Source organism: Ambystoma mexicanum, chromosome 6q, assembly GCF_040938575.1.
Source record: "Ambystoma mexicanum isolate Mex_15411 chromosome 6q, UKY_AmexF1_1, whole genome shotgun sequence".
In the NCBI taxonomy this organism is placed as follows: domain Eukaryota; kingdom Metazoa; phylum Chordata; class Amphibia; order Caudata; family Ambystomatidae; genus Ambystoma; species Ambystoma mexicanum.
Window position 1 is genome coordinate 1,067,252,213 of NC_090937.1, and position 25,717 is coordinate 1,067,277,929.

The window sequence follows — 25,717 nt, forward strand, 5'->3', positions numbered from 1 at the left end:
AGGCAGTGTGCTTTGTGTCTTGCAAGCACCACAGAGAGGAGAAGTTAGTTTGTCGTTCAGCCCATCAGCACATGGAAAAATAGAAATCAATTAGACAAAGGATCTCATTTTGTAGCAAAAGGTGCATTGTGTGCCATCCCTTGGGTCCACATAAGGGAATACAACAGTCGGATCTTCTGAAAACCATGCAAAGAATGTTTGATAAGATCAAGTATGTGACAGACGTTTTGCTACAGCAGATCAAGCATTAAGAAAGTGATTTTCTTAATAATTCTTTATTTTCATCATTTAGTAAACATCAACAATCAGGTGGGGGAAATACCAGCATGAATGAGGGCTGGAGGTTTTTGAATTAATCTGGCCTTGAATTGGGCTTTTCTCTAGACAACGATTTGTCAGCCTACCATACCATTTTAAAAGGAGAAAAACCATCAAGCATGGTCCCACCCACAGGCCATGGCCCAACCAGACCTGCTAGGCAACATGTTTTCCACACAAGACCAAAGCAACCACAGACATGTGTCAGCCTCATCGGGCATCGTCGGCAAGGTGTTATCTTGTGTCTCAAGGCAAAACATGCTCAGGAACCACATCTGAGCAATCCCAGATCACAAATGTTAGCATTGCTCAAAGCGTGTTCATACATACCATAAATGTTTAAGCCTGTTACCATATCAAAACCATCCTTGAGTCCACTTCATCTCTTCCTTGGGAAGAGAAGATCACATTAAAGCTGCACACAGTGAGTCCCAATATCAACAGTGGGCAGCCACTGCAAGATTATCTCGCTTATTTAGCGTTGCCTAACTTGACTTTCCATCAAACCTCCTGAGGCCTGATAAAAGTTCAGCTCCATCTTATATTCACGCCTCTCCATCCGTCATCACAGGAATGTATCTCAGGAGCTCTTCCACCATCCCTGGATCCAAGAACAAGAAGTCCTTCTGATTCCATTTTACAGGCAGCTTGCCTGGCTGTATTCATTTTGCCTTTACCGAGAGTCTGTGGGTGTTGCCTGTCGATATCTGAGGATTTGGTCTCTAAGGACCCTGTCTTAGTCTCTAGTTGGACAACATTCTCATTCAGATATGAAGTATTCTTTTTTTCTAGATGTGATTAATGGTTCAATTCTATCTAGGGTGTCCAGTATGGTGTCCTGGAGTCAGAAAGGCAGCTCCAGGCATATATCCAGCTAACACGTCTATAATGACATCCTGATGGGGTAAAACAAATCTGAATCTATCTGCTTAGATTTCTTCATTGTATTAGTGTCCTCAATAGCTCCCTCCAATGAAACACTTAACCTATAGTGCAACCCAGCACCCTCTAGGGCATTCATTTTCATAATCATACTGGTTTACCCTATGTTACTTTGAATAATGAAAATGTCTGAGCCAGCCCCACTAGGTTAATGATAATCACAAGGCAATCCGCTTCTACAGTTCTCCGGAGGAAAGGGGTAATCAAGGACTCCAAGAGCAGAAGGGCTCTCTACATTAGAATCCATCTACCTATTTGAGTACTGAACACCTTAGCTCCCGCGCCTGGCGCAATCAGGAGTTAATTTTCCAGCCTCCACTCCGTAGTGTCTGTCGTGTCTCAGATACAATGGGGTTAACATAGGATGAGCATGTTCTACGAAGCGCTGTGACTGAAGCGGTCTCCAATGAAAGGGGTTTAGCAGCACTTTAAGTGGGGTGAGAAATCGATAATAATCAACAATTATATGCGGGTCAGACTTGGCAGATCGGGTTTGCTTTCTGATCCAATTAGGATTACTAGAGGGGTACGACAAGGTTGTTTATTAGCTCCCCTGCTTTAAATCCTCTTTATGGCAGATCTATCTGACTGGTTGCAGGATATTGGTTTAATATCCCCTTCCATTGGTAATGTAAAAATTAATTGGCTAGCATATGCGGATGACGTAGTAGTCCTGGATTATTCACAAGTGGGGCTACAACGTCTGTTGTCCGCGTTAGAATCTTATGCTAGGAGCAATACATTAAGTATAAAGCCCTTAAAATCCAAGATTCTCCTATTTAAGAGACCAAATAAAATAGTGAAGAATTTTGTGTGGAAGTTGTATCAGTCTTTGGTAGAGGTTGTTTCTGAATTAACTTATTTGGGAGCTGAATTGAGATCTTTTCCATCTAAGAATAGTCTGCTGTCATCTATTGATCTAAAATTGGTGGAATTAGGTGCTCAGATGAAAAAAATCAACTCCAAGTTCGGCAAATTTTCTATCCTTCCCCTTATAAGATTCTATATTGGGAAGGTAGTTCCCATAATTTTATATGGTTTGGACTATAACGCTATAGCTTTGGAGATAGAATGGGATGTAATAGAATCTAGGATTTGGAAGCGTACGTTGGGTCTGCCAGACTGTGTTCCCATTGTTAGCTTGCACTATGAACTTGGTCTCTCATCACTAAGATCGTGGCTAGACTGGAAGTGGTTCACTCTCTACAGATTAATCTTAGATCCCCCTGAGAACTCCCTCTTTGAGGAAGCAGCTATAGAGCTGCAACTAGGGACCAATGCTTTTATGCACAGATTAAGTCAAAAGTGTTTGGAGCTATTGTCTGGTTGTGACTGTGATGTTGTGCTGCTTCTCCAGAACCCCTTAAAAGGGAAAGAAAAAATGAAATTGGCTGATTGGATTCACACGATTGAGGATATGCGAAGAACTAAAAGATCAGCCTCTATGACACTGCTGGATAAACGCTTATCATTCGTGCCTGCTTATTTAAAGAAGTCCCCTAACCCTTGGTTTAGATCTACTTTTCTGAGATTCCGTTTAAATTTACTCCCTACTCTAGAATTATTAGCTATCGGAGATAAAGAAGGGGGGACCTTATCAATTTGTGACAGGTGTCCAAGTAATGAAGTTCAGACTATTAAGCATTTATTTTCTAATTGTCTTGGGACCTGGAGTATCAGGTCCAGGCTTTTTGGTAGATTTGTCCATGATGAGTCTCATCTTAATACTGATGAATTTTGGGCAAGATTATCTTCTGGTAATGAGACGGCTTTATCAATTGAGGTGGGAAGATTTTTAAGGGAATTGAAGTTAGTAACAGATTGAACTATTTATGTTGATTTGAATTTCTTTTTCATCTTTTGCTCTTCTTTTATGATGTGTGCTTTTATTTAAAACTTGTAAACTGATGGATGATATTCTTGTTTTGTTTTAATTGTTTTATTTTGTATACTGTATGTTGAAATATGTTAAGTCAAATTTTGGCTATTGCACTATAAATAAAAAAAAGAAAGAAATCGAGGGGGGCTCTCCTTTGGGGCATGTCTTGAGTGATGGGTGTGGTCTAAGAACTGATGGGTGTGGCCTGCCATATAAAGTGCACAAGTGTGTTCAACAGCCCTCAATGTCAAAGTTACTTAATTGGACCTCGGATAACAGACTATTTTGAATAATCTCTGCAAAGAGATTTTACTATTTCAGACCCAAATCACTGTATCTTTCACCTCCTGTGCCACCCCATGCCATCCAACACACAGAAACGTACCAAAAATTAGGTGGACCACCAGCAGCATGATAGATGGTTGGTCTCTGGCCTAGAAACACCTGTGTACAGGCATGCTATAAATGACATATCATATTGCTGCTTAAGGGCTACATCCCTGCATGTGAAAGTGAAGAGAAGTAGATCCTGCCCCTCGGTGGCGATAGACAGGTGACAATGTCATTCAGGGCATGTGCCCCGCCATCCTGTCTAACATTATAAAAGTCAGAAGCATTGTTCATTGAGGCGGCCAGGCTGCCCTTATTACAGCCAGGTGCATTAGGAAATAGGTGACACTGCACATATTTATTTAGCACAACATAAAAACATAAAGGAATGCTTACATTGCACACAGCACACAAAATATAGAACACAGCTCCTGATATAAGAAATATCACACATACTCAATAGACATTAGAACAATGTATTAGAATAAGGCTCATAACAATGGCAAAAGGATACATTATTTTCAAAATGAATGCCACGTCATGTATTAGAAATAACCTGTAGGCCTTAAAATTGGGAATTTAGAAGTGTTGAGCAAATACAAAATAGAGTGCTGTGTGCAAACTCAAAAAGGGAGTTCTTGGACAGAAGCCAATATACAGTAATTCAGCATTTTAAATAGCAGAATATATCATTTTTCAACAGTGTTGCTTACAAATGAAGCTGGCATAGAGCCAGGAAAATGATAAACCAGGGCAACCAATAAAAATGATGCAGCTAATCTGTGTCTTGGACACAGTCTGCTAAGAAGTCTGAAATAAATATATAATTTTCAGATACTGCTATTTTCCAGTTTTAAAGTTGCAACACTAGTCTTCTGATCCAGAATATGTCAAAAAACAATCAGTCATGCTAAATTAGCATAATATGAGGTAATTGAATTATTGTGCAATGCTTTATTTTCTATAAAAGTGTGTTCAAAATGGACAATCTCTGGGTATTTGCCATGCTAACTGACATCTGTGGCATGGGTAACTGTTCCCAGATGGCTGAAGAAAAATAAGACGTTCTGCTGTTTGCACAATTCCATCTCTGAAAGGGCTTTCAATGAGTTATGACTGAGAAGACACCTCCCCAGCAAAAGTCATCCTCCATATTCCTTCTCAATCCGGGGGCTGCCCCAACTGAGACAAACAAAAAAGTAAAATCACAGAATCAGAGTGACAGAAAACCCTACAGCAACTCCCTTCAACAGTGTTTTATGTACAGTTATATAATGTACTCTGAATGCAACTGGCTGCCATCCGCCCATATGTACCCTTGACTTGTGCCCTGAAAATGGAAAACAACCTCTCCTGTCTACAGGACCTGGTAAACCAACACGTCCCACACGTCCTATTCTTTCCCCTCCCCAGTCCCTTGTTTGGCTTTGAAGAATACTCTGTTTTATTCAGATAACTTCAAAAGTACCACATCAAATTAAAATAAAAAGCTCAGGCACATATTTAAATATTTACATTGTTTTAGGAAGAAAAAAAACGATTGTACTGCTAGTTTCCCCATCTTGAATAGGGGACTACAAATCCGACAAATCCCACAATGCAATTCATTGCAAGGGTAAAAGTAATAGCCTTTAGATGTTGTTAATGTACTTTCAAAACTTGCAGCAAAAGATTACATGTGAAAACCTGGATGTCGCTAGCACAGGCATAAAAAAAGCCTCACCATCTCAGCTTTTCAGTAATATGATCTGTCGGATTGTATTAGTGAGGGGCTGGCCCCAGGCATTATTTCGTTTAAGATAAGTAATTAGGGTTAAATCCGAATCATGAGGCAATGCCCGGCGCTGACTGACATGTGGAAATGCCACCCTGCTTATCAATTTAATGAAAGCACCAGCCCAGCACATACTCCTGTTTTTCCCCTCACAATAGTTTTTGTTAAAGCCCAGTTGTGTGGGGGTGAAAAAGCCCATTTGGCAACCGTGTGATTGGAGCCTGGCTATGGAGAATTGAGGGACGGTGGGCAAATAAATGGGCCGGGCTCAGATAACCTTGTCTTGCCCATTTCTTAGTAGCAGTGGCAGGATGAAGCTGGAAATCCATTTTAAAATGTTGTGCATCACACCACAAGTCCTTTTACCATGGTTGTGGCTACAATGGTGCAGTAACTTTCTCTTGCGACATATCATGAGAAGAGGTTGCAGTTACTGGCACTGCCTGATGAGACCCTGTAGTTGCCACTACTGTGACTGACTGAAGTGCCTGCCACAGCGGTCTCTGGGATGTTTCACCATGACGGCGGGATAATGTCCCACCGAAGCTGCGGCCACAGCAGGATAATGTCCAACTGTGGTATGAGAGAGCCCCGGTTGAGCCCTACTTTTTGGAGACTACCGGGGCACAGCCTTGGCTAGCCCCGGTCCACTGAAATCCCTGGGGTTTAGCACACAAACGTGTGCAAGAGGTGCAGGCACGTGGTTTGATTTGATTTTGATTTTGATTTTTTGCATTTGCAACGTGAACATGACGGGAAAACCCATGTAGAGGTGCCGATAGAAACCAAAATTGTACCAAGATAGGAGCAAGAGTCCAGCAAGAAGTAGCTCATGCGAGAATAAGGGAGTGAAATTATCTAAATAGAAAGGCCTTCAAGTCCCTGCGAAATTGTGGAAGTGACTGTAGTGGCGTGGGGCATTTCACAGCACGAAAAACGAATAACGAAGGTCTCATAAAGGCTCCTCGTATTCATCCTCATTCAGTGTTCTGCAAGTTCAATGAGGTTGCATTTCACGACAATGTCAGCACCCAACAGTAGTCTGCAAGGCTGTCTATGAACCCACAGGCCTATTACTCTATTCAGACTCCCCATCTCAAGAGAGCGGGGTGATCCTTCCAACCTGCTCACCCAGCTGTGTAGTCAATGGCATGTAGGTGGGACATTTTACTTTGCACAGCCACATGTCGCTGCCACTCCATAAATCAACGTGGCTCAAATAGCTGCAGGCCCCAGAGCGCATCTCTAACAAAAGTGAGGCACTTGAGAGAGCAAAACACAGGATCAAATGGCATCAATTATCCTGTGTCAGTGCTGAGGTTGCAGAGATCAGACAGAGTGTCTATGTTGGTAGATGGCTGAGCACAGACCCAAACAATGTGCGTTTGGAAAACTGAAAACAATTTGCTTTTGGAAAAAGGGCCCACCATTTGTTTTAATGAACTTGAGTGGTTGAGATTTTCCAGTTTATGAGTGAGTTTATTTATTCCCGAGAAGGGATATCCAAATTGAACGATAACATCTCAACTGGTCATATGGGTAACAATGGTTGGCTGCCCCCAGAGACTAATGGATATTGCACTACTCGTGGATCTTGTGTCAGAACAAAATTGGGTAGGGTTTTGCCATAGCTCAGACGGGTACTAACAGGCTTGCCTTTGGTGTGATGCTGTGCACCCGCTGCACACACAGGCCACTCCACTTTTATATGTTACTATGTCACTTGTATTGCAACAACTGCCATTGGTGAGGCTTCGAAGCACTGTGGGGTTTAGAAGAACTTAGTCCGAGATGTAAGGAGGTGAAGAAAGGATTTCTAATGGTGTGTGTGTGTGTGTGTGTGTGTGAGTGTTTATTTTGAGCCAGCACAAAGGAGGGTAGGGCGTGGCTAGGTCCCTAGCCAGCAGCCCATAGTTTTATGTTGAGAGAATGGCTGCTTGTGACAAATTATCTGGGGAGTGGGGTAGTCAGAAGGGTCGGATTTTTTGAACGGCTGGTCTGAGCTGTATTCTACTTGATTGGGTGATGCGTGTTTTGGGTGTGTCTAATCGAGTAGTGTGGCATTTGGTGTCATAAATGTGAAATTTGGTGAATAATGTGGAGTGACGGAACAGTTGAGAAAAACTAACAAAATGAAATCCACTAACAGCTTAAAAATATATAATTGTTAAAAATAGCTGTTCCTGGTGATCCTAATGAGACATGATGGCAATCCCCCATCTAAATATTGTAATGACAAGACTCAAATTCAAACAGAGTATCAGAAGTTATTCAGTCTCTCTAAAAGGACCTAGATCAGCAACAGAAGGGGTTGCATACATGCTGAAAAGTCGACTTATGCCATTCTCTGATGCGTGCAGAGTGCCAGAATAGTAGAGGCCAGAGAAAGACTGAAAGATGAAAATCCTATGAATATATAATTGTAGAAAAATACCTGCTGATCTTAACTAGCAGGACATGACGTTATCAACTGTGACTGTAAATGGGAAGCACTTCAGATGCACAAAATGGTGGGAATGTTGGGTAGTGAAAAACGCATGGGCGAATGGGTATCTGAAAGACACATTACAGCTCCAGTTAACAACATTTTTTGACATCATGAATTATAAGAAACTACAGGCCTATGGGAAAATTATTAACATAAGTAGTAGGTCACCTTGTCACCATAGTTTGTATTGTTATTGTGTGTTTTTTAGTTTTTACAGCTGCAAACCCCAAAGCAGATTTTTTTGGGATGACATTACTTTGCATTCTGGAACTTGTATTCTCGCATTCAGGTTGGATAATACATTACAATCATACTCTTAAAATAGTAAATTATATATTTGTCAACTTGGTTTATAATGTGTGAACTTTTGAAGAAATCTCTATACAACGGAATTAGTTTGAGTCTTTCAAACCATATATTAACACGCATGTGCATCAGCTAAAAGACAGAAGATATGTGGTCAGTTGCTTAAAATGCAGAGTAGTTTCAAAACCCGGCTTCACTTCTTACCTAAAACGTGGGATCATGTGCCAAGCAATGTTCGCACTGTGTTGTATTCCCATAATGGGGGTTTATGTAGTAGGAGGGGAGGTTCAGAAGGATGTATGCCAGATATAGGAGTTTGTGTTGTGCGGGTTTTGATGAAAGTTGCCAATTATATGATCTATGTTGTGGAGAGCAAGATGGCTCTCAATTCTTCCCATTCCATTTGTGAGTAGGACATGCAGTCCTGATGTTATTCTTTGCAATCTAGAACATGTGATTAATCTTTCCCCATTTTAAATTCCGAACTACTTGTCCCACAATTTAAAAAAAAAAAACATGACTGGATAACTGTAGCTGCCAAGTTTCCTAGTGGGATGCATGACACCTGGAGCCAGTCGTTGATGTTTCTCATTGCATACCGGGGCTTGGAGTTTTGTGGTTCCCATAGTAAGTAAGGTGGTACAAGTCCCAGAATGCAATGGGAATAACAGGGCTAGCTCGAGGAGGAGCATCTATGAATAATCTACTCATACACGGAATGACAAAACTAATACATGATAAAAAAAAGAATCCATTCCATTGCGGAGACTAACTCAATCTTGGTTTTAATTTAGCATTCTAGGACTTGTAGTCCTGGAGTTATAATGTGAAAATCCAGGACAACAAGTCCTAGAATGCAAAGTTTAAACCAATCCGGCACTGGAACCTCCCCACTAGTCGAATTCTGGTTTTAACTTTGCTCTCTGAGACTTTTTGTTTGGGGGTGGAGGGTAATTGGGGACTCCAAGACTACAAGTCCCAAAATCCCATGTTAAAACCGTGACTAGCAACCGAATGGAATTGATAACGTTGACATGTATGCACCATATTCTTCACAAGAAACACACCAGCCCATCATCATGTGCTAAAATAACGTAATTTCTTCATATTCTTCTAGCACCGTTTCTCTTTTATTTCTGGCGTTCTGAACGCCTTTTCTAGCAACACCTCTTGCCTCAGCCCGTTAGCACACCCACCCTCATCAAATATAATCAGGCGCCATAACGCTATCAATCCCCACAAACGGCAGCTATTGACTAGACCATCAAAACAAAATAATAACGACCTAAGGTGAGTTTGCAGGCTGCCACTACTGATAACTGTGCTCGCCCCGCCCTGCCCCGCCCCCACGCCACGCGTTTCATCGGTGACGTAGTGACGCTTGTCGTGTGCGATCAACACGCTGAAAGGGAGGGGCATATGAGAGAGTTTGTCTCGCGCAGGCGGACTTCAGGGCAGAGACATATCTTATGATGTTCGTGTTAATAATGAATTCCCTTATGCATAGTCTCGCAGGCCAATAGGGTGTCCATGATGGCCATTTTTTTTTTTTTTTTTTTTATTACGAGTGTATAATCACCGTGGTGATTTTTACAAGAGGATGAAAAAAAAAAAAAAAAACAACGGAAAACACTCCCCAGTTCCAACAATTATCTGTCAAACTGTCTACTTCTGTGGCCAGGCCCGTTGAGACGGGGGTACATGTGCGAAGATCTGATCCAATATTTTTGTGGCTGCAATAGACCAAGATGTTCTCAAGCCTCCTATTAGGCGCTCCCACCAGAGCTCTTCCTCCCTCAGATAGGAGTTTTTTAAGTGATGAAGAATGTATGGTGATCTAAATTTGTCAGTACCTGGGCATAGTAGTAAAAGGTGCCTTAATGTTTCGCTTTGTTCAATGTTATTACAAAAGCGGCAAGTAATTGTTGTTGAAAGGCCCCTTGTGTACAGAATCTCATTTGTAGGTAGCAAATTTAGCCTCGCACGGAGTAGAGTGTTCCTAGTTTTTTTGTCTGGGTGCTTTGTCAGGAAGGGTTGGAGTACATTCAGTTTTCTGTTTGTTGGTGGAAGGTGACTAGTTAACTTGTACTCAGATGCTTTTTCCAATGTATTTATCCAGTCCAATTCTTCTAGTCGGGTTTTAGTTCTTGTCGGGTTCCCCAGAAGTTCTTCAATCGAGCTGCCGCAGATGTCAAGTTGCTGTAAACACATTTGCTCCCATTTGGACGATAACATGGATTTGCTTGAATTCATCTCTTCATGGACCATCTGGAAAATTGCAGAGGAAGAAGGATCTATTATTTTCCGATATAACATAACTGACGCTCTTTTCACGATTGACTCTAAGGAAGAGAGGGAAAGTTCACGTCTAATCAGAGCAATCGGAGTAGAAGATGGCATGTTCAGTACTGAGCGCCAGAACTGACTCTCCAGTCTGGCCCATATGAAGTGAGGTAAAGATGGCATAGCCTCGACTCCATAGGTGATGGCCGGGATAACTTTGCCCCTGTAGAATTTAAGTAGTGGCAACAATGAAAAACGTCCGTATTTGTTATCCAGTATTTTTGCTTGCGAGGCTAGAGTTTTCATTTTTTCAGAAAGATGGTGCTGCATCGCCGAGTCATTGGCCGTGGAGTCAATGAGGACTCCAAGGTATTTAAATTCAGCCACTTGTTCGATTTTGTTTGTGGCCAGATACCACGAAAAATTCTTCATTTTTGTCTTTTTTTGATTCTTTCCAAATACCATTATCTTCGTTTTCTGTTTGTTTACCTCTAGGTCGTTGGCGGCTGTATATGTGATCAATGCAGATAGCTGCCGTTGTAAACCAATTGGGGTCTGGTCCAGCTGAATGAGATCGTCTGCGTACAGGAGTCTCGGGATCTTCTCTTTACCCAGTTCTGGGGGGAATACTCGTGCGCTAATTAGAGAATCTTTATAGTCCCCAAAATAGGACAGAAAAAGGGCTGGTGCTAGTGGGCAGCCTTGTTTAACCCCTCTGTCTGTGGTTATGGATGTCGAGAGTAGGCCGTTGGTATTCAGTCGTACCTGCATTGATGTGGCAGCGTGCAGGGCCTTGATGGGGTTCAGGATCTCCTGAGGGCAGTCCCAACTGGAAAGTTTTCCCCAGAGCTTCCTTCGGTTGACTAAGTCGAAGGCCTGGGACAGATCTATAAATGCCAAAAACAGGTTCCGATTTTTTTCGCGGGCTTTTGCTTTTAAGAGGCTGAGTATAAAGATGTTTATACTAGTTCCTACTCCTTTTTTAAACCCCGATTGGAGAGGGTCATTGCAGGGCGCACTTTTTGCCCACTGATTAAAGTGATCCAACAAAAGGGAACCATAAACTTTCCCTATCACGTCTAGGAGGGCCACCGGGCGAAAATTTCTAGGGTCATCCTTCCTTCCTTTTTTGAATATGGGAATAATGATTCCTGAGGTCCAAGTGGGCGGGATTGAGCGAGAGGTAGTGCATTTGTAGAAAATTATGCTCAGCAGGTTTGCCCATTCTTCTGGCGCGGATTTCAAGTTCTCGTTTGACAGACCGTCAGGCCCTGGAGCCCTTGATTTCTTTAGCTTGAGTATTTTGTCCAGAATTTCAGCTCTGTCCGAAAGGTCGACCCACCGAGCTGTCGTCTGGGGATATAAAGGTCCTGCCTCAGAGTCTGGGGATTTAAAGAGTGATGAGTAGAACCCAGTCCATGCTGGTTCCGATATACTGTTTAGCATCATTGTAGATGCCTCCTTAGCTCGTGGGTTAACCAGACTCCAAAAGTCTCTAGAGTTGGATTTTCCAATTTGTTCTAACATGTTTTCAGAGTCTTGTTGATGTAGTTTTAAGCGGTGGCCCCATAGCCAGTTTTTATAGGCTCTTGTTGTCTCCTTCATGTAAGCCCTAGTAGCTGGCGAGTTGTTTCTTGCAGCCATTCTTTTAGCTCTGCGGAGGATGTTTCGCTGTGCCACCAACAGCGAGTCAAAAGTATGTGCATGGAAGGTCTGGGTTGTATTGGGCCCCTTCGATCTTTTTAACGAGGCTCTATAAGGTTCCAAAAATGGTCTGTAGTCCACCTTTGCGGCCTCCTTGCTGCTTCCATACAAACAAGTAATTTCTTGAATGTTGGTCCGTGAGATCCTTACCCGGTTGCCTTTTCCTACCGGTTCTATTCTTTCAGAGTAATGATCTGTATCTGGTTTTATGGAGGCCCATTTAATGGCCAGCAGGTTGTGATCGCTTTGCTGTGACTGGCAAATGTTAAAATCTATCAACCGGGCTAACAGCAAATCAGAGACGAATATGTAGTCTATTGTTGAGCTGGTCAAACCTCTTTTCCATGTTGGTAGAGAGATAGAGTCAAGAAATGTAGTTGCAGAGTTGAAAAGATGTCTGGCCGTCATCAGCTTCTGCCAGGCTAAGCCTTGTTTACAAGGCTTACTCTGTGCGGGATCTGTGGTGCTATTCTTAGCCAATGGGCACTTGATGTTTAAGTCCCCACATATTATGACATCGCATACCCCAAACTCTAAGTAGACTGAGTCCAATGTGGAGGTTACTATATCAAACAGTGAGGTCTGTTGAATCCCTTTATGGTTCCAATAGATCGACATCACCAACAGGGGGGTGCATGTTTGATGTTCTTCCCCAGCCTCCTTTCGTTGCCACGAGATGAGTACCGCGATGACGTATGGGGTCGTCAAGATGGTTTTGGTTATTTCTAAACCCACACCCATCCGGACTGCGATGATTAGGCCTGATGATGGTCTTCCTTTAGGGCCCGCTAGTGCTTCTGAGAAGGCGATCTCGAAACCATCCAATGTTGGTTTGGTTTGTAACCAGACTTCTTGGAGGCATAAGATGTCGTAGTCCCCTAAATTGATGTCTCCAGAAGTTGTCAAATGTAAAAACCCTCTTGTGTTCCATGATGCCAGAGTCAGTTGATGTTGATCTTGGTCAATGTTTGTAGATTCTGATGGCTATTTCTGTAGGCGTGTGGATAGAGCTTTTGGTAGCCAGGCCCATGAAGACGATTCTAAAGACGGTCTGGTCTGAGTCACTTTTTGGGTCTCTTCTAAGGTTGTGGGAGCCTTTGTGTTAGAAGAGCTACTAGGGGAATTTGCTTTCCCCTGAGGAATATAGTCGATCGTGTTGGACTTAAGAGTAGCTGGTGGTTTCTTTACGGAATTTTCCTTTGAGTTAGTGGACTGACATTCTTCGTTTGATCTTTCCTCCATTGTACAATCTTTTGTCTTGTCGTTATCTGTTCTAGGTGGTCTGGTTAATGTTAACTCAAACCCTTGTTTGAATAGTACTTCCTCTGCTGCTAGTAGTGCTGTAGTCACATCAGCTGATGATGTGTATAGCAGACAATATGCTGTATGGTCCTTGTGGAAAGGTTCCACCGTTGTAAGGTCCTCTGATTTTAAATTTCTTAAAGAGGAGATACTATGTAGCAGTCTCAACACCGTACGTCTATTTAGTACCAGATATTTTTGGTTCCCAGACCGTTGGCGTATTTTGACCGCTGGATTCTTGTTGTGGTGTTTCGAGTCTTGGTGCGACTTCTTCGAATGATGGAATCTACGATCCCCATTCTGATTTTGTTTATATTCTTGAGGTCCCTTTCTCTTGTGAGAATACATCAAGTCTTTAGAATTATCCGGTAGATCAGATTTTGTTTGAGTGTGAACTCTTGATCTATGCGTCACTTGAGGCCGATGAGGAGGTGAGACCACTTCACAATTTTGTTCAGGACGCTTTTCAGTGAATTTCCTGAATTGATCCCCTTGAGTGCTACGTAGAGATTTGAAGCGCTCATCCAGTGAGCTAAAGCCTGAAAGGTCTCTCGTGACTGACTGCTGGTTGTGTGTCATCTTAGTTAGACGAGAGTTCGCCCCTTTCTGTTTGTCCGGGGAGTCGTCAAAGTGTTGACTTATGTCCATCAAGTCCTTTTGCATAAGAAAATCTTCTACTGTTTTAGGTGACTGCAATGTGACTTCTAAATGTGCCTCTATGTCTGACTCATTTGTAGTCACTGGTTTCATCCCTCCCCAGTTTTGGGGCGTCTTTGGTAAGGGATCTTTTTGTTGGAGATCACATTGCGGCGTTACTGGAGGTGCTTTAAACAAAGGAGCCGTCTTGAGGCATGTGTGCGTTTTGAGAGTCTGTTGCTTTGGTCTCGTGTCCAAATTCCCCTCAAAACGCGGCCCTGGGTTCATTGGTTTGTGGCCTGGGCCTTGGGGGAGTTTCGATCCAAGGTGGTCTTTCTGTGGGAGGATGGCGTCTAAACAAATTACATCGTTTACGCTCAGATTGTTAGATGTCAGATTTGCTCTGATTGGCAGTGTGTTGAGAGAGCCTGACCTGGAGGTTGAGCCCGCTTTTGGCCTTGTCCCACAATCAGTGTAGGATACGTCGCTACACGGAGTGACTGGTGCTATTGTTTGGGTACTTACATCCATCCCTAGGCTATCTTTGTTGGTTTTTCTTAAGCTTGATAGGGCTTCCATGAACTCAACTTGTTGGAGCTGCAAAGCACCAATTGGGTCAGTTTTTCTTTTCTCTAAAGCGTTGATGTAACCTTCTAAGTAAATGAGCTTAGAATTCATCATCGCAAAGATAGAAGTGTGGTCTTTCAAAGAGTCGTTTATTGCCTCATAGAGTTTGCAAAAAGGTGCTAGAGCGATGGTTACAGCAGACATGATGTACATGAAATCCGCTTTTTTTGACGGAGTCTCCTTAGGGATAGTGTAAGAAGCCTCACTTGATCTTCTATTCGATGCGGAACTCACAGGTGTTGAAGGCGGCCATAGCCGCGGCAGTTCCTTTGATTTCTGTTGGGAGGTCGTCAGCCTTGGGATGGAGCCCTCTCGGGGGTCCAGCAGGACATCTTTGATTCCATTCTCCTCATGTGCTTCCCTGGCCGAATGAGCCACCGAAGGGGTGGGCTTGTATCCAGAGTTGCTTTTCTCAAAAGGGTACTCCGTCGTACTTGGATTGTCAGCTAGCCCCGAACAGATTAGATCCGGTGACACAGATAGAGGTGGTATTGATCTTGTGCTGTCTGACTGGGGTAAGATATTCTTACTTCCCAGTAGAGGTTCAATTAAAGGCTCAGCCTCCGAGACAGTTGGGGCTTCACTGTGAGACTCCTGGACTTCGCCACAAAGCTCATTATGCACTAGTGATGGTGGTGGAGTTACCGGTTTCTCTATCCCGGTTTTTTGTAGTTCCAAGAAAGTTGGTGAGCCTGATGGACCAAAGTTAGGAGTATCTATTGGATGCACCTTTGTATGAGTTAATGGAGCCATAAACCCACTGTTGGAGGAATTCTTCTGAGAGCCCGATGATACAGTGAGTAGAGGTTCTAGGAGGGCTTCCAAAAGATCTGCGTCTGAAATTTCCCCAAGCCCTGCATGGTGTAATTTCTTTGTGGCTTGTCTTTGAAAAAGCGTTTTTAGTGAGTTTTCCAAACGCTGACTCGCCATTGGTGTTGCTAATCTCGGAGGTTTTTTTGCAGCTGTTCGCTTGGTAGACTTTGGAAGGTCAAAATTTTTCTTAGAGAGCAGTCTGAATGGGATTCCATGTAATTGGCGAGTTGGATCCCCCTGTTTGCTACCCCTCCTCAAGGCTATTGATTTGACAACCTCAGGTTCGATGGACTCAAGACTTATGGGGGCCAAAGGAGAGAAGGTTAATGCTGGCGAGTTTGGAATCATCTCAACTGAGTGATCAAGAGACTTGTCCCCTCCCTCTGGCGGTTTTAGGCCATTTCTTTCATAAATGGACGGTTCCGCACGTTTTGCTGGTGGTGAAGAAAGTTTATTATGAACTTGAGCCTTTGTTAGGATTTGTAGTGGGGGCTCTGTCACAATATCCGTGTCCGCCTGATGGCGCTGTGGGGCAGCTGAACCAGGAGGAGTCAAGTTTAAGGGTTTCTCTGCCCCACAGACTCTGGTTTCCTCATCCGGATGCTGGAGTGTGCACGAAGCTCCCTTGAGTGCAACAGGACGTGTGCAGCCCAGCCGCGGCTCCCCCCGGTCCACGACCATGGTGGCCTCCCCTCCTCCGAGGGGCGGCTCCTCCGAGTTATCCGCCGGGAATGGACGCCGGGCCTCAGCCTGCCCACCTCCTGTGCGAATCCGTCCGCACTCGGCCCCAGCCTCCAACAGCTGTTCAAACGAGGCTTTCCCGCAGCTCTGTTGATCCGGGGAGCCGCGGCTAGCCCTGCCGCCAGCCCTGCTCGTGAGCTCTTCTCCGACGCCATCCGACCCCAGCCCCACCCGGTCTCCAGCCCGGGAGGCCCCCCCTCCTACGAGGGGGGGACCCCCCACGCCGTCCACCGATGCAGCCGGGGATCGCGGCACCGCGGCTCCTCTGGGACTGGAGCCCGTCACCGGCTCTAAGGTGAAAATGCTGCATTGCTCCTGTCGCCTCGATCTGCCAGCGGCGTCCCCAGCCGTGGGGGAACCAGAGGTATGTTCGATCCACTCCTCTGGTAGTAATTGTTGTTTGTGCTTCTGTATGGAGATGATGTTTTTAGTGGCATGCTGTTGGACAGTTGGTTGGACATTTGATTTGAGTAACTTCAACTTCTTTGATGGGACGTTTTGTGGTTTGCCTCCTGATCTTTTCAAAGAGCCTGCACAGGCTAGAGTGTTAGAAGTCAGGGTAGAGTGAATTTCTCTAGAAGGTGAGGGACCCAACAAAAGGGCAGACGAACTGTTGGCACTCCGCAGTCTTCGTGGAGTGTCCTCCTCTTCAAAGATGTTGTGTCTCAGGTCCAGGGTCTCTCCCCCATCCGCCCTAGACGCCATTAGACTGCCACAGACTGCCCACTCTCACACCACTCCGCTCCGCTTCGCTGCTGCCTTCTGTTTTTGAAGGAAAAGGCGCCAAAAATGTCTCTGTAGCCACTGTAGAAAGACTGAGAGGGACTGCCACAGACTGCCCACTCTCACACCACTCCGCTCCGCTTCGCTGCTGCCTTCTGTTTTTGAAGGAAAAGGCGCCAAAAATGTCTCTGTAGCCACTGTAGAAAGACTGAGAGGGACTGCCACAGACTGCCCACTCTCACACCACTCCGCTCCGCTTCGCTGCTGCCTTCTGTTTTTGAAGGAAAAGGCGCCAAAAATGTCTCTGTAGCCACTGTAGAAAGACTGAGAGGGACTGCCACAGACTGCCCACTCTCACACCCATTTAAGTATAAAGTAGTGTTATCCCACGAACCACCTACTCTTTTGTGTCACGTGCTTACTGATTTAACCATGACAAACATATATGTGGATGAAAGCATATATTTTCAAGAAAGCCGACTGTAAATTGCCTCCAATTGCATCTGCTTTGTATGCTGAGAAATGTTCACTACCGGTGCGAAGTCTATACTATAAGACAAAGGGACACACACGTAATACCTGAAATTCAGAAGATGTACATTTGACAACTTGTCCGTTTAAGAAGCTTGTAGAAATAATTGTACATGTTTGTCGAATTGGCCACAAGATGGCAGTGTCCCATTAGATATTTCACTGGAGAACCGAGGATGAAAATAGCAGAAATTGGTGCAGTTAGTGAGACAATTGTTCCAAAAATGATTAACCAATAATAACTTGTTTCTTATCCGATGAAGGCTGAGCAGTTGCTAATGTTTGGCACGTGAGGTAGAAGGGGATTATAGAGGGTCCGGAAGAAAGATGAGCAATGGAATTGGTCTAAATACTGGTAGGGGTCAAGTTCTAAAAAAAAGTGGGGAGAATCATTAACATACGAAATGGGATGTGACGTCACCAGCAATTAGCAAAATAAGGTAAAATATGCACATGTCATTCAATTGGCATTGCATAACCATACACATTTCACAGGACAAACAGTATTTGCTTTTCATAAAATCAAGATACACAAAACACCAAGAGAGGTTATCTCCTTTTATTAGTGTTTTGAAAACAATACAAGGTGTGCATGTTTTAAACTCCAAGAATCAATATCAATGTTTTCCTTGGAACATGCAGTCCTGGATTGTGACATACCAACTTTAGATGTCTGCTATTTCTCTTCAGGTGAATGTGGTGATCGAGTCTGAGGTCAGCATGCATTCAGTAAAAGACAGCCAAAGTGCTTCATTTTATTCACACGTGGCCTCTAAAATAAAAAGGGGGATGGCGTCAGAGGTGGAAATGGAAAAAATGTGGTGGGGGTCCCACAAGTGCCGGGGTGGGGGAGGAGTTGGGGGGAAGAGGGGCGTGGTCTAGAGGGGGCAGGGTTGGTAGTGGCCATCCGATCGGATAAATACTTTTAAAAAAAGAAAGAAAAATAAGCACCCACAACGGTAACATTGCCTTTTACCGCCGGCCAGGGCTTTAAGTGGGACGGGGCCTGCCTGGGCTGAGCCCCGGCAGGCTCCGAAATTTCGATTTGAGGCGGGGCCCTGTGGGGCCCACTAATCTCCCCTGACAGCCCCGGCCACTACACAAAAGGATTTTTTTCTGAAGCCTGAAGCTCTCGCTCGTGTGCGAAAGCTTCAGGCTCCAGAAAAAAATGCCTTTCAGCCATAATGGTGGCGCCACACCTGCGAGGCATCCCTTTAAGCAGGAGAGGCCCGTGGGCCGGCGCCACCATTATGGAGAAAACGCGAGACCGCTGGAAGCTGAGGCCGTTTTCCTGGAGACTGAAACTCAGTCTTCAGGAAAACGGCCTCAGCTTCCAGCGGCCTCACCTTTTCAGCCTTAATGGTGACGCTGCCCCTACCCAGCTGGCCAGGGGCAGCACCACCATTAAGGCTGAATAGGTGAGGCCCTGTCCCCTGCCAGGCAAGCCTATAGAATATAAATGCAGAGATCAACACCCTCTCCCCCATGGAGAGAGGGTGTTGATCACTACAAAAGGTTGCCTGGCAGGGGTTCCAGTAGCCCATTGAGCCGGGGCTCGTCAGGGGGGCGTGGCCTAACGGGCCCGCAGGACCCATGCAGTTAGGCCAGACCCCCTTGATGAGCCCTGGCTCATTTTGTTGTGCGAAAAAAATAAAAATAAAAAAAAACGCCCGCGAGGGCAGCATTGCCTTTTACGCGGCTCTGGCACTGGTGTGTAAAGCACAATGCTTGCTACATGTACAACTGATTCCTTTCAGTTGTACATGTAGTGAGCATTGTGCATTACACACCAGTGCCAAAGCCGCGGTAAACGGCAAATGCTGCCGTCGTGGACTTTTTTTTTTCTTTTTCTTTTTTCCATCACGGTTCATGGGCTTGGGTGGCTGACTCTGGCCGGATCCCGAGATCCGGCTACACATCTGGTGCCGGATCTCAGATCTGCCGAGAGCCGGCCCAATGACCAGCACTGGATGGCGTACGCTCTCTGGAAAAAGAGGGCAGATGCTGCCCACCTGCGTGTACCCTCGACTTGATCCCTGCTTACAGGTATTTTTTATTACTCCTAGTCATAGTCTTCAGCGTCCCACTACTTAGGTTACTCAATGAAGACATTTCCCTTTCCCAAAAGCCTTACCCAATCAAAATCCAGATTTTTTTCACAGGCCCTCACCCCCTGTATTCTTTCCTGCAGGCCACGCTGCGTGGTGTTGTGCGCCGCTGGTGTTTGTTTGAGCCTCAGATCTGAGGAGCCAATGGAGAGAGCGTTTGTGGCCCCGCCTTCCTAAGATACACACTCAAGTCCAGCAGGCGAAGCTTGAGCAGGCCAAGGGCCCGGTGTAGTGTGCTGCTGTTGTTTGGGGGTGTGATATCCCGTATCTTGGTCCGTGAAGTGTGAGGAGGCTGCCCCGTGGTGGGGTGGAAGAGAGAGTATTCATTGTTGTTCTGCGGCTCCCATGGTGCCCTATTGCACTTTATCTGAGGATGCAGAGTCATCGTTGCTACAGGGATTACTTACACAGCAAGTGTACTCTTGTTTGTACTGTTCATATTGTTTCCACTGCCTCATATATTTCAAGCTACCGTGTCTACCGTGGATGCATCTGGAACTTTGTGATAAGCCTACAGTTCAGTACAGGATAAACTGTGACTGGATGTGGCTTGGCCCTTTAATAGCCGCTGCCATTGCACCCTTTCCCTTAATGTTGATGAGGGAACATTGAGCAAGGCAGTATGGGAATAGCTCTGTATTGGAGGCTATCTGAAACAGCAGGGAGCGAGTGAAACAAAGTGGATCAAGGCGCCCCTCAAAGACCCCCACAACCCCCTCAGAAACCCGTGCAGGCCTTGCTCCCGCTTGGCCCACTTGTCAGCCTGCTGCTGGGCTTTTAACCTGCATCCCATTGATAATTGATTATGGTGATGTAAGTGCTGTTACTCGAAAGATCTTGCACTGTTAATCAGGTTAGGATTTGTGCAGAGTTTGTATACTTTGTATAACCTGTCCAATTATTTATATTTTTAAATAGGCTGAGTTGGTTGAGGTTGTTTTAATTGGGTGTACATATAATTTTAAACATGTCCAAGAGGAAGGCCAATGGTTCAATTTCCCCAAGGAAACGTCCCATAAAGGGCCTGATTCATGGAAGCATTTTATAATGGCGCAATCCCATAGGAAAATGCTCCATGAAACAGGCCCAACATGTTTTAAAATGTTTGAACCGATTAAATATATGAATATTTTCATTACTGAAATCAAGGACCTTTTACAAGATATTGATGGTGTAGGTAAAAAGATGAGTCACCGTAAAAAGATCATTAAATCTAACTGTATGCTAGATGGTGTGGAAATTGAAGCTGCGTGTAATCTGCCAGGGAATCCTGGGAGTGATTTGCTTAATCCCTGCCTTGACCATCAATTTCTGGAGAGGGGCACCTGCTACTTTTTTTGTATTTTTGAAAGGAACTTGGGGTTGGTCACCCTAAGTTACCTGGGAGAACGCAGATGTGGACCCCTTGCTAAGTGTGCTCAGAGAGGCACAGCACCTCACTGATGAGGCCCAACAAGGTTGAAACACGTGTATGGGGTTGCTTTTGGTACTCTTGTTCAAAGGAGGTTTGCCTGGCATTTCAGTGCTGGACTGCCATTGTGAGCAGGACAAAGACTGATATGCAAATGGATATTCCTCCTTTGTGAGAAGTACAGTGAGCAAAAAGCAATGGCTGTGAACTCTCAAAGTGGCTAAAAACCACTGAACAGGTTATCATGCCATGTTCTTTCTGGAGAGGGGCGCCTGCTACCTTTTTTGTCTTTTTGAAAGGAACTTGGGGTTGGTCACCCTAAGTTACCTGGGGGAAGGCAGATGTGGACACCTTGCTCACTGTGCTCAGAGAGGCACAGCTCCACCTCACTGATGAGGCCCAACAAGGTTGAAACACGTGTATGGGGTTGATTTTGGTACTCTTGTTCAAAGGAGGTTTGCCTGGCATTTGTATGCTGGTCTGCCCTTGTGGGCGGGACAAAGACTGATATGCAAATGGATATTGCTCCTTTGCGAAAAGTACAATGAGCAAAAAGCTATGACTGCAGACTCGTAAAGTGGGTAAAAACCACTGAAGAAGTTATCGTGCCGTGTTCTTTCTGGAGAGGGGCTCCTGCTACCTTTTTTGTATCTATAAGTGACATAGGTTTTATTTCTTTGAAGTAAAGATCATAAACTGTTGAAGTGAAGAACACACACTACCCAAGCCAAGAGGCGCCCCCTGTTAATAATGAAACCAGACTTTCTAAGAGTTAAAGAGTAATCCAGCTGCACTGTGAAGTTAACAATCTAGTGGCCTGATATACATGTACGCAAATGTTACCTGAAGCTGAGAGAGTGGCACCAAGGCTTCCTGGTAATTATTTGGGCTATTAGCTGCCAGAAAGGTGTGAGTAAAGCTGGGGAAAGGGAACTAATTGCTTGTAATGGATATTCTGAAGTAGGCATAACCTGTGATGCCAAAGACTGTAAGAACTATGTGAAGTGAGTCTTATGGGCAGAACCAGGTTATAATTGTGGCAGACACAGGAGAGGCAAAGAGGCTGCCCCTTTTGAAAGAATGTGTTAAAAGGAAGAGTTAAAATGAAGAGTGTCTTACTTGAAGAGGTTGAAGTGTCTTGTTGAAGCCTGTTTAGCCATTCAAAGTACTGAGATGTATTAATAGTACTGACCTTGTGGTGGTATATTAAGCTGTCAGGGGATGTAACCTTGCAGTGGTCTGAACAAAGTAAAGCATTATGGGGCAAAGGTGACTGTTCTCATAATCCAGTAGCAGTGTGGTTGTTGAAGTGGAAGCAGCAGCACTAAGAAAGCATCTTGACAAATAAACCAATGAAGATACTGTAACTAAAGAAGTCCTTAATGTTGATCAAGCGTTGCATATTATCAACAGTGGGGATAGTAAACTTTCTTTTGAACTGTGGCAAACTGTCTGTAAGAAGTGACAAATATTCTTGACCACGATTATCATTGGTTCTATTTCTTTTCTAGAAGTCGGAAGGGGTTCTTGCTTCCAGGAGCAAAGATGTGTTACCAGTGCAACTTTCTTTGATGAGCTTCTGCTATTAAGAGCTTATTCAAAACCTTTCTTTTCGTTTGGCAGAACCTTTGGAATTGACTTTGAAATCTGGGTAAGTGACCTTACCCAGGAGAGGAGAAGGTCATTCAGATATTGTGTTAATATTGTTTAGTATATAGCATTGTCATAGATTTTCTGTGTTTTTATGTGTTGTTGTTTAGCGTGAGGGCCAGTTTTCCCATGCTAGAAAATGTTCCCTTAGTAGAGTAGGGCAAGAAAGGTATTTTTTAATATGTTTTTCTTTAATAAAATGGCATATTTTGATGAATCCAAAAGCAGGTGTTTGCCTTGCATTACTGGCCCCTCACAATGTCCAGACCTTCTCAGAACCATGCTAATGGCTCTGGTACACCTACCTGCAGTGAGGACATAGAGTGTGTCAGAACACACTAGTTCCCCTTCACAAACTCTCTTAGAGACAAAGGAAGACTTAACTTCCCTGTATGACACAAATGAAAATCAAGAATTCCAAGTTAGATGAGGGTGGATTGGTCAAAGTAGTATGTTGGGAGTAGACAGGAGAGGGAATTAGTGTATATGTAAAACAGAGATTCAGTGAAGTAATGTATGAGAATGAGGTAATGGAACACATTTAACGGCTAATAATCCACTAGACCATTTACCACATATGAATGACATTGAGGGACAGAAAATGCCCCTATATATGCCATGTATTATGGATATATACCAGAAACTATTGGTAGATGGGTAGATACTGATTCTGTGCCTCAATATGAAGAAATCCCCGCTATACGACCCCTTAAAAAAGATTTAAGGCCCATAATCCTGAAGACCAATGGGAAAGAGGAGGAAAGGAGGGACTCCCTACACACACACATAGGAAACCTCACTAGACTCATTATGACAGGGAGAGCAAGTATGCCAGCAGGGAGAAGGCTAAAGTAGTGGCTCTGAATCTTTGAAGGAAATGATGCTCAAGTAAACAGACAAACAAAAAGGAAACCACAATCACAGGTTTGTGAAGACCCAATCAAGTACTGTGCCACCTTATCATAAAAATGCAAAATATTTTGTTTGGGAACATCCAGAATTGCATGAACAGATGATGCCTCTTGATGTGTGCGGGTAGATGGAATTAACCAATAAATTCAGGAAACCGGCTAAAAGAAGAGTAATTCTCCACGCAGCCACTGTGCATAAATGGGCGAAAGCCTCTCCAACGCTCCACTGAACAATTTCAAACAATTATATGTGAGTGTGTGCAGGTGGGAGAGGTATAAAAGGTTGGAACAAAGGGGTGGGAAGGTCGGAAAATGGGGGCATAGGAGCCACCCGCAAAGCATGCATTTGCCATTGTACGCGCTCCTGTGATTGGTGGGAGATGTGTTCCCTCATATGATCATCCCTCCCACCATCACTGTCACAGATAAGAGAAGGAGCACAAGGGGGCCACTTGTGCAGTCTTGCTTGCGATGCGGAAGCAGCTTGGTGGGCACACATTTTTTTTCAAATCCATTCACACACACCACCCCATCCCTGTCTTTAATTTTCATTTCTAGACCACTGTTGATTTCTGGTTGGAAATTCTAAAGAGCTGCTTAGGGGGAAAGCATTCTGGTTTGCCTTCAGTGAGTTCTGGCTATTGGCTTGGCCTCTAACCGGCGACCTGCCCGTTTTTTAAAACTTTTTGGTACTGTTTTGGTACTTTTAAGTGGCTCGACTGCCTCGGTGTCCTACTGTCACTGAGAAGGACCAAGGAAAGCAGGTTTGTGGGCTTCAAGGCAGGAGCAATCACTGTTTTAGACACAACTGCAAGACACTGACCTCAACTGCCCACATCACCCCTCAAGCAAACAGAAAGAATATGTTATCTCTATCTTTGTATTGGATAGAGTGATTAGGATGTTGTGTAGTAGTTCTTGTTGGCCAGTGCATACAAATCATGAACCATTAGAATTGACTATACACTAAGTTAATAGTATTTACAAATAGTCCATTGGTATTGCAATGCAAAGAACACTCATTAACCTCAGCTTCACAGGACGTCCTAACATAGGCCCATGGACCCAACTGTACACCATTGACCAACAACCAACTTCTACCATTTCCCCAAACTGCTTCCCTCATCTCACATTATACTCTGGGCCTCAAGGCACATCCACATGGCACACTAAGCCATACATTACCACAAACACAACCCTACAAAAAGCATGTCCATGCCTTAATTACATCCTTAACCAAAAGCAATCCAAATTGCATGGAGAGGCCCGTGGAAACAAGCGTTGGCAGCGGCAGGCCACTGCAATATACACTGTCTTAAAATGAGGCCCAATGACATTGCTTGAGAACATTTGCCAACACTGTTTTTATATTATTAGACAATGATGAAACTACAGTTACTTCCTGGGTAATGCTTGTGCAGAAATGGAAGTAGTGGTTGATAGTGCATTTACATAACAATGCAAATACCTTTGCATTGCTGGGGAAAACTAATTCAGCAATACTGGCCCAGAAGCATACCCTTAGTCTCCACCACCGTACATTTTTCTGCATATCATCTTCTGTGGCTGATTATCACAAAATAATATATAATTGTGCCTTTTTTAATGAAGGTGGAAATTACGCTATTTTGTGAAATGTGCAATTTAAGATAGACAAAAGGAAAATAACACAATTTTACAAACTCATAATAAAGCAAGAAAACTAGCATTGTAGCTGAAACTTGAAATGATAATACCAAAATGATGATAGGTGCAGCCTTTGCAAGTCTACCGGGTTGCCAAATATTAATTACTTAATGTTGATCACAATGCTGATGTGGAGTAAAAAAAGGAGCTGATTATTCTAATTTTCTCTAACTGCCGAGAGACCAACGCAGTGAAATCCCTTCAAAGATGGGAACATGATTGACATGAAGCAGACTACAACAACTAAGAGAAAACTCCACACCAGTGGATGGAACAGTGGGTCTGTATTCCGGTCAACGCATTTGGCACCCATCTGGATGTGAAGTGAGTTAGTAAAGCAAACAATACTTTTATGGTAACAGGCAAAAGAAAGAAACACGTTGGTCACGTAAATGCAATGTCCAATTACATGCCAATACTTAAAACACAGAGAAGCTACGTTTCCACTCATGTGTAATTTGACAGCGGAGAGCCATTAACTGATGACATAAACATAGGCGGCTCCGCGCCGCTACATGTTTGTCCTTTGTACAGCGGAGTGCAAAAGTGCAACG